This window comes from Mesocricetus auratus, unplaced genomic scaffold (assembly GCF_017639785.1).
Source record: "Mesocricetus auratus isolate SY011 unplaced genomic scaffold, BCM_Maur_2.0 Super-Scaffold_6730, whole genome shotgun sequence".
NCBI lineage: Eukaryota > Metazoa > Chordata > Mammalia > Rodentia > Cricetidae > Mesocricetus > Mesocricetus auratus.
This window is the reverse complement of record NW_024429184.1, coordinates 5,911,678-5,920,197: the sequence shown is the minus strand read 5'-3', so window position 1 is coordinate 5,920,197 and position 8,520 is coordinate 5,911,678. Positions and strand designations below refer to the sequence as shown.

The following is an 8,520-nucleotide window of genomic DNA, read 5'->3' as shown; positions in this document are numbered from 1 at the left end:
CTCCCCTCCTCCCCCTCACCCGTTCTTTCCCCTCCTTCTCTTTTTTCTCCTCCCCTTCTGGAAAGATACATTTTTATGTGTATGTACATGAGTGTTTTGTGTGTGTATGTCTTTGTATCACAGGCTTGCAGTGCCTACAGAATCCAAGAGAACACCGGATCCCCTGGGACCAGCAGATGCTTGTTAGGTGCCAGATGGGAGCTGGGAACTGAACCCGGGTCAGTTGTCAGGAAGAAGAAGTGCTTCTTCAGCCTCTGCACTTCCCACGAGGCATCAGACTCAAGGGTTGTGGACCAAATAGTTGGGGTTAATAAGGTTAGCCTCGGAGCTGAGAGGCTTGACCAAGAGTTATAAGACTTCACCCTTGTCCTAATGGGATGTGACCATGGAGAGGCCATCGGACTTTTCTTAAGCTGCTTTCCAAGCAAGGATAGTGCTTCTCCTTCCATTTACCTCTCAGAGGAGGTGAGGTCCTCATAAGCTCCACTGAGTGTCAACAGTAGCACACACACACACACACACACACACACACACACACACATTTATGACCAACTTGCTATGGATTGTAGGTTATACCTCAGAGGACAAGGTCTGTGCCAACTCAAGGATACCCGACAAAGGAGATGAACTACTTTCCGATGGTGATGAAAATACTTCTCGGACCACCCACAGTTGATGCCAGGAAACTTGAGACGTTGATGCCTTGACAGATGCCTGTACCCTGGGAAGTAAACAAAACAGGTTTTGAAGAAGACTCGACTTAGTAATTATGATGAACAAACCCACCATTTCCACTGTTTACTGAGGAATAAGCTTGCAGGAAGAACTAAACCAACAGCTGACTTCCATTCTCCTTTTCTGTAACCGTTATTATTGTATTGTTATTGCTATAAAATCTCTCTCTCATAGGCCAGGCTGACCTTGAATTTGCTTTGTAGGAAAAAATGCCCCTTGCATTCCTGATTCTTCTGGTTTCACCTTCCAACTGCAGAGACTATAGGCAGGGACCATCACAACCCATTTATGTGGTGCTCAGAATCTTGGAAGTTGAAACTTGATCTTTGCGCATATTAGACAAATACTCTACCGCCTGAGCTACAAACTCAGCTGCTCCTTCTCCTAATTGTAATGAGCTTAGTATTATCCTAATTGACATGGGAAAATGAACTGTGAAGGACTTGAACTACTTGCTCCAAGCCACAGTGCCATGAGAAAGTCTTGCTGGAATTCAATTCCAGGTCTTTCCTAACCATGTCACTTTTCTGCTTCCTAAAACTGTGATGAAGGGAGTGTAAGTACCGTTCAATTTACATAACATCTGGGAGTCTTCTATCTGTATGCTGAAGCATTGTTTGAAAAGGAAAACAAACTAGACACTTTTGCATTCTATCTGTTTTTGACAGACTCCATCCTCCTACACAGAGTCTTATTTTGGCTCTCAGCCAGCTATGCGAATCTACAGATGGGGATATGTTAACCCACGACTGCAGGGTGTGCATGTGTAACCCTTACTTCCTCACTAAGGGTTTTTTTCTTTCCTACCTAGGAAAGAAAATCGAGGAGCAAAAAATAGCCAGGGGAACCAAATCGCAGGGTGGGTAGTGAGATAGACCAGACATACTAGTCTTGCAAAGTTATTCCAGGCTTTTAACAAATGTATCCCAACGGAGAGCCTCCTCCACTCCCTTTTACTCCTTCTGCTTCGCCCTTACCCTTTCCCCTTTCTCATATTCTTTCAGTGTTAAGGAAATATTCCAAGGCCTTGTACATGCTAGGTATAAGCTCTGCCCTTGAGCTACATTCTCGAGGCCAAGATTTTCTGTTTAAGACTCTCAAACAATCTCACAGAGAATTAAAAGTTATTATTCACTAAGTTATGATCATTCTGCCTCCTAAGTATCCCTCTATCTCTCTCACTCGCTGCTGTTTCCCATGTAGAGGCCACTTCTTTCTTTAACTCCAATTACTTCAAGAGCCTCCTGAAAGCTCTTTCCTAATTCTTTCTTACTTCCTACCCTCAACTCATCTGGTCTCCACACTGCAGCTGAGATGATCCTCAAATGTCTATCAAGTAATTTATGCTTCGAAAAGGATAGGCAGTGGTCTGTAGAGAAGTGCTAGTCTTATGTTGTGTTCAGATAGGTCTGGGGGTGGAGCCAAGACTTCACTGAAATTTAAGGTACTATTTTTGATGGTGGTCATTGCCCACACTGGGGGGCAAAGTGAGCTCTGTGTTTCAGGCATGAACAATGAAAATGAACTTTTCAGGGTTGCTAAAGAGTCTTTTGAAACACTGACGTGGGGCTTATGGGAAGACAAGAACAAGAAAACTAGTTTATTTCTCTTTTTCATTCTTCTCTCCTCTCTCCCTCCCTGCTCCCCCCTCTCTCTCTTTGGTGTTTTAAGAGTTTAGTGTTCATAAATAAACAATTTTCCTTTTGTCCAATGTTTATAATTTGAAATAGCTGATGTTTTTCCTTCCCCCTCCCCACTTTCCTGCTTTCTTCCTTCTCTTCCTTTTCTTTTCCTTCTCTTTTTCCTCCCTTGCTGCTTCCTCGTTCCATCTTGCTCTAGCTACCTTTGCATCGCCGTGACAGCACACCTCAGAGAGCCAGCTTGAGGGAGAAGGGTTTATTTTAGTTCTGTTTCAGAGTCATTTTGGTTCATGGTGACAGGGAAGGAATGATGGCAGAAGTGGCCAAATTTATAACTAAGGGACGATGTGGCTGCAGCTGTTCACAAGACGCAGATCAGAAAGCATAGAGCTAAATCAGAAGCAGACATGCATACACCTTCAAAGGTCTGTACCCTAGAGACTGCACTCTCCAGCCAGGCCCTGCCTCCTGAAGACTCTACAGCCTTCAAACTAGCATTACAAACTTGGTATCAGCATTCAAAATGTAAGCCTGTGGAGGACATTGAGTCAAAGTGGAGTTCTTTGGTAGTTAAGTGGAGTTCTTGTGTAAGGAACTATTGTATGACTTTTCTTGGGAAATATGTGAGCACATGTTTGTTGGCTACAGATAGAGCACTGGAAGTAAACCAAAGACATAAGTCCACTCAAATCCAGTTTGGTGAACCAATGAATTTCTTGGGATTATTACAGGTGTATAGATTTCTTAAGTGAACGTTGGGGCACCTGTATCATCTAAATGTCCACTAGAGCATGGTGGATGACTCTTGGAAGCTGCATCTCAGAAGTCCCCTCCTACTCCATTTGCATACAGCTCTATAGATAAGTTTCCTCTTCTGGAGTGATTGTTTACTGCTTACAAAATCTTGGATAGGACCCCTGTGAGTCCTGTAAGTTTTGTGAACTTCCTGAGCCTTATAAGTTTTGTTAGCTTCCAGGGCCTTATAAGCCTTCCTCCACTGTCCAGGAAGCAATATTCCAACGTGGAGAAGACAGCAACACAACAGGGCCCTCCAGGGTCTGTAACTATATCTACTGCTGTTTGAATGGCCCAGGATGGGGGTGAGGTATCAACTCACGGCAACTTCTCTTCTGGGGTGAATTTATGCAGTGACCCACTTCATCAGCATAGGAAAGAAGGATTCTGATTTTGAGAGGCAGGTTGTTGGGTTAGCATTATCCTTGTTCTTGTTCCTATGAGAATGATGACGTTCCAGAGCACCTACACTCACAGGTTAGAACTGCTAACACTAGCTCCCCTCAAAAGCAGTGTTATCAATAAATTCATTATGTATTTATTGGGTGCCTATGTGTGCTTTTCTAAAAGATAATAGTATGGAAAATGTGACAAAGTCCTTATCCTTATAAGATTGGATTCCATTGTGAAATATGGAAAAATTAAATGGAGTTATATTATGTTTTCAAGTAATGATAAGTGTTGTGTGAGGTAAAGGACTAAATTATGCTGCAGTGACAAATACATCCCATACCTCCATGACTTCCGAAGACTGAGTTCAATCCTAGCTCCAGCTGTGTGGCTATGGGAGGCTATATCCTATTCCTTGCTGCTGCTTTCAAATACCTGTTGAAGGGGCCTCAGTCTGAGCCTTCTTTTTTTGTCTCCGATAACAGAGAAAAAAAAGTATAATAAACACAGTCTGTTTCTGAAATCTGCCTAGAAGAGGCACGCACCATAGCTGTCCTCAACTTATTGGTCAAAGTAAATTGAACATCCACATGATGGGAGATGTCATTCTGTAAATCTGTCTCTCTTATTGGTTGTTGAATAACGCACTGTTGGCCAATAGGAAAGCAAGATAGATGGGACTAGGAGTCGAGGAGGATTCTGGGAAAGGAGGCGCAGTCAGTCACAATGTAGGATGCTGGAGAAGGAACATGTGCACCCTTCCTCTGGTAAGAGAGAACCACGTGGAAATATTCGGATTAGCAGTTATGGGTTAAATATTTAAGCCAGGGCTAACTGATAAAAAACTAAGGAAACAGCCAAAAGCTCATAATTAACATAGCGTCCTGTGTGTTATTTGGGTGCTGAAAGCAGCACGGGACCCAAGGCGGTCAGGAAGACTACGCCTTACATTGACTCCACTCCTAACTTCTATGGCACCTCATGAGAGACAGAGGTAAGGAGTAGTATAACGGAGAGCACACATTCAGCAGCAGAACCCGTGCATGATTATCTGAATGAAGTGGAGAAACAGCCCACAGGAAGAGAGGGGCAAATCCTGCTCCAAGCTGAAGGAAGATAGGCACAAAAGGCCCGAGGAGGAAGGAGAGAGTTTGAGCAATAACAGGAGATAGGTGTGGCTACAGGAGGAACCAGAGTGTTTGAGCAGTAACAGGAGAGGTGTGGCTACAGGAGGAACCAGCGTGTTTGAGCAGTAACAGGAGACAGGTGTGAGTACAGCAGGAACCAGAGTGTTAGAGCAGTAACAGGAGACAGGTGTGGCTACAGGAGGAACCAGAGTGTTTGAGCAATAACAGGAGACAGGAGACAGGTGTGAGTACAGGAGGAAGGAGAGTATTTGAGCAATAACAGGAGACAGGTGTGGCTAGAGGGAGCTAGGGAACAAGGAAGAGTGGAGGGTGTAGCTACTGTTAATAAATTTTTTGACTATTAGAAAATAAGTCTCTGTGTCCCAGATTACGACACAGAGACTTATTATTAGCTATGAATGCTCATCTTTATCTTATGCATGTTCTACTAGCTCTTATATTTTAAATCAATCATTTTTACCTTTCTTTCATGCTGTATCTCTTACTCTGTGTACGGATGACTGGCGGCTGCCTGATTGGCAGGCCTCGGAAATCTCCCTCTTTTTCTAACCTCATTCTCTCCCCTCCTATTTATTCTCTCTGCCTGCCTGCCTCGCCTATCCCTCTGCTGTCCAGTTATTGGCTGTTCAGCTCTTTATTAGACTAATCAGGTGCCTTAGGTAGGTAAGATAAAACAGCAACACATCTTTACACAGTTAAACAAATACAGCATAAACAAATATAAAACACCTTTACATCATTAAACAAATGCAGCATAAACAAATGTACCACATCTTTGCCTAGTTAAAGTACTATTCCACAACAGATGGGATATGAGGTCAGGAAAGCTAGAAGGGGCATAGTCAACATCAGAGAGTGTTTGGGCTCTTACCAAATACTATTTATTTATGTATTTATTTGATTTTTCAAGACAGGTCTTCTCTGTGTAGCAGCTCTGGCTGTCCTGGAAATCACTCTTTAGATCAGGCTGGCCTTGAACTCACAAGATCTGTTAGCTTCTCCCTCCTGAGTGCTGGGATTGAAGATGTATACCACCACTACCTAGCTCCATGTACTCTTCCAAGGCTCCTAGAACATATTAGTGAATAAGAGTCAGCAATATCATGGGTTTTCACATTTACTAGAGAGGAAGACAGAGTAGCTCACATAAAAATGAGACAAGAAGCAGAGAGAAAGGATGGTAGCTTATACTTGTAATATGAGGACCGGTGTAGCATCATTTAAGACGTCACATTTGAACAAAGACTAGAAGGGGGTGAGAGCAGTACCTACGCAAACACTGCGGTTAGGTGCACCACACATGTGGAGACAGTGTGAATTAGAAGCTTTTGGGAAGGGGGACAGGTTGGACTCTGCACACCGGGCAGTGTGGGGGTCCTGTGGGTTCCAGGCGGGAGCGGAATGGGGGCTTCTGCTCCACTCTGTGTGTGTAATGGGACTTCAGGACCGCAGGTAAGCAAAAGAGGAACGTTTTGGCAGCGAGGGGAGGGTGTAACGTGGGCATTGCAAGCCCCGGATGTTGTAGTGTTGGATTGCCGAGGTCATCTTCTGGGCTACCTGGGGGCCCATTGTGGTGAAGCAGATACTAATGGGCCAGAAGAGAGTCGTTATGCGCTGTGAAGGCATCAGCATTTCTGTTAATTTCTACAGAAACAAGTGAAAGTACACCTGGCTTTTATCCCAAAGCGGATGAACACCAACCCCTCTCAAGGTCCCTACCACTTCGGAACCCCAAGCTGCATTTTTTGGCGCACCGTGCCAGGTACGCTGCCCCACGAGACTGAGCGAAGCCAGGCTGCCTTGGAACACCTCAAGGTGCTGGATGGGATCGCTCTGCCCTTTGACAAGAAAAAAACGGATGGCACATGGTGGTCCCTGCAGCCCTCAAGGCCGTGCGGCTGAAGCCTATCAGAAAGTTTGCCTGCCTGGAGCATCTGGCTCACAAGGTCGGGTGGAAATACCAGGCGGTAACAGGCACGCTGCTGGAAGAGAAACGGAAGATCCACTGTCAGAAGAAGCAGCAGCTCTTGAGGCTAAGGAAATAGGCAGGAAAGAATGTGAAGAAGAAAATAAGCAAGTTCACAGAGGTCCTCAAGACCAACGGACTCCTGGTGTGAGCCCAATAAAGACTGTGCTAACGCCTGCCTGGCCTCCACCACCGACCAGGGGAGTGGGGACAAAGTGAGCAGTGCTGTGCTCCTGCAGGAAGAGGGTGCTTAGAAAGCTGAGAGCTTACCACCTGCATGATGAGTTTTACTAAAGCCATAACCATAAACTTTCTTGGACTCCAGTGTTTAAGTCTGACCCAGTGTCCGATTCTGTAGCTCTGAGAATGGGGGCCACACCTGGGCTGGGATTTAGAAGCGAACGCTGGGGAAGTATATTGCCTTGGCTGGTTGCGAAGGCTGTCTCCTTCCCAACGCTTACCAGAAAGCAGCTTTATTTTCTTGCTGCAGGGTTCTACTGTTAATAAATTATTTGATTATTAAAAAAGAAGCTTTTGGGATGCTTTAGTGAGGGTATCCTAACTAATCTACTTAAGTTTGGAAAAGATTGTCATGCAGAAGGTGACTAGAAGACACAGCCAAGGTCAAACTGGTTGTGAGCAGCATATTATTGGAGAGATTATTGGTTTGTTAGGTGGCATCGGAGATGGACACTTGACCTGGGGTGGTAGGTGTGTAGGTAAATGTGGTAAGAAATGGTCAGTGTTTTGATATCGTTAAGCACAAGTAAACACGGTTGGGAATATGAATTAAATGATGTCTAGGCTCTGGTCTGAGCAGTGTTTTTATGTACTGCGTTGTGCAGAACTGAAAATAGACAGAAGGGGCAGGGCATGAGGAGGGGAGACGTAGGAGCAGAACAGGAATCAGAACTTCTCCATTGGGCTATCTTGCTTGTGGAGGGCCTATTAGACAGGTAAGTGGTGTATTGAGAAGCTCATTGCTCAACGGATGTGTGGGGGTCTGAATGAGAAATAATGACCCAACCTCCAAGTTTCTTGCATGTGAACTGTCTGCTCTTGATTGGTGGGGCTGTTTGGGAAGGCTGCAGAACTTTCAGGATGTAAAGATTCACCGGAGGAAGTACATCATTGGGGGAGGGCTTTGAGAGTTTATTGTCAATGCTCTCTCTCAGCTTCCTGCTTGTGACTGAGATGCAATCTCTCGTTTTTCCCATTCTGACCACTTGCTGCTCTGCCTCTCCACAGAGATGGACTCTTAACCCTTCTGCAACCCTAAGTCAAAATTAATTCTTCCATGTATAAGTTGATTTTGACCGTGGTATTTTATCACAAAGAAACAGAGAAGCACCTGGCACAAGATGGAGCTAGGCAGGATGTTCAGGCCGAGGAGTCACCTTTGGTCATCATGAAGCTGGCATTAACTACGAAACTGGCTGATCACCCTCCGTTGTGCATCTGAAAGAAGATTAAGGAATGACGAGGCCTGAGCTCTTGTGCATGTCTATACACTTAGAGACTAAAGTGGGGTGCACTCAGCAAAGAGGCCTAAGAAAGAATGGCCAGCAAAACAGAAAAGCCTGTTACACTGGTGAGTAAAACCACCAAAAATGACACAAAACTGTATGCATGTTGTCCCCAGAAGGCAAAAAACAGTAATGCTTCAAGAGAAGGAAATTAACTCTGACAAAATTTTTTCTGAGACATCAAGTATGCTTGAGTCTAAAGTTCTCTCTTGTTATCACCGTGAATTGGGGGCACTTATGATAGTGGTTGGAACAGAATGGTGGACATAGCATTGAGATTTTCATGAAAGAACAGAAGGCATAAATAGAGATAAAACAGT

At 44.6% G+C, this 8,520-nt stretch overlaps 1 pseudogene; it reads left to right on the top strand.

Moving 5' to 3' along the window:
* The first annotated feature begins 5,529 nt into the window (after positions 1–5,529).
* Positions 5,530–7,315, top strand: LOC110342107 (annotated as a pseudogene).
* The last annotated feature ends 1,205 nt before the right edge of the window (positions 7,316–8,520 follow it).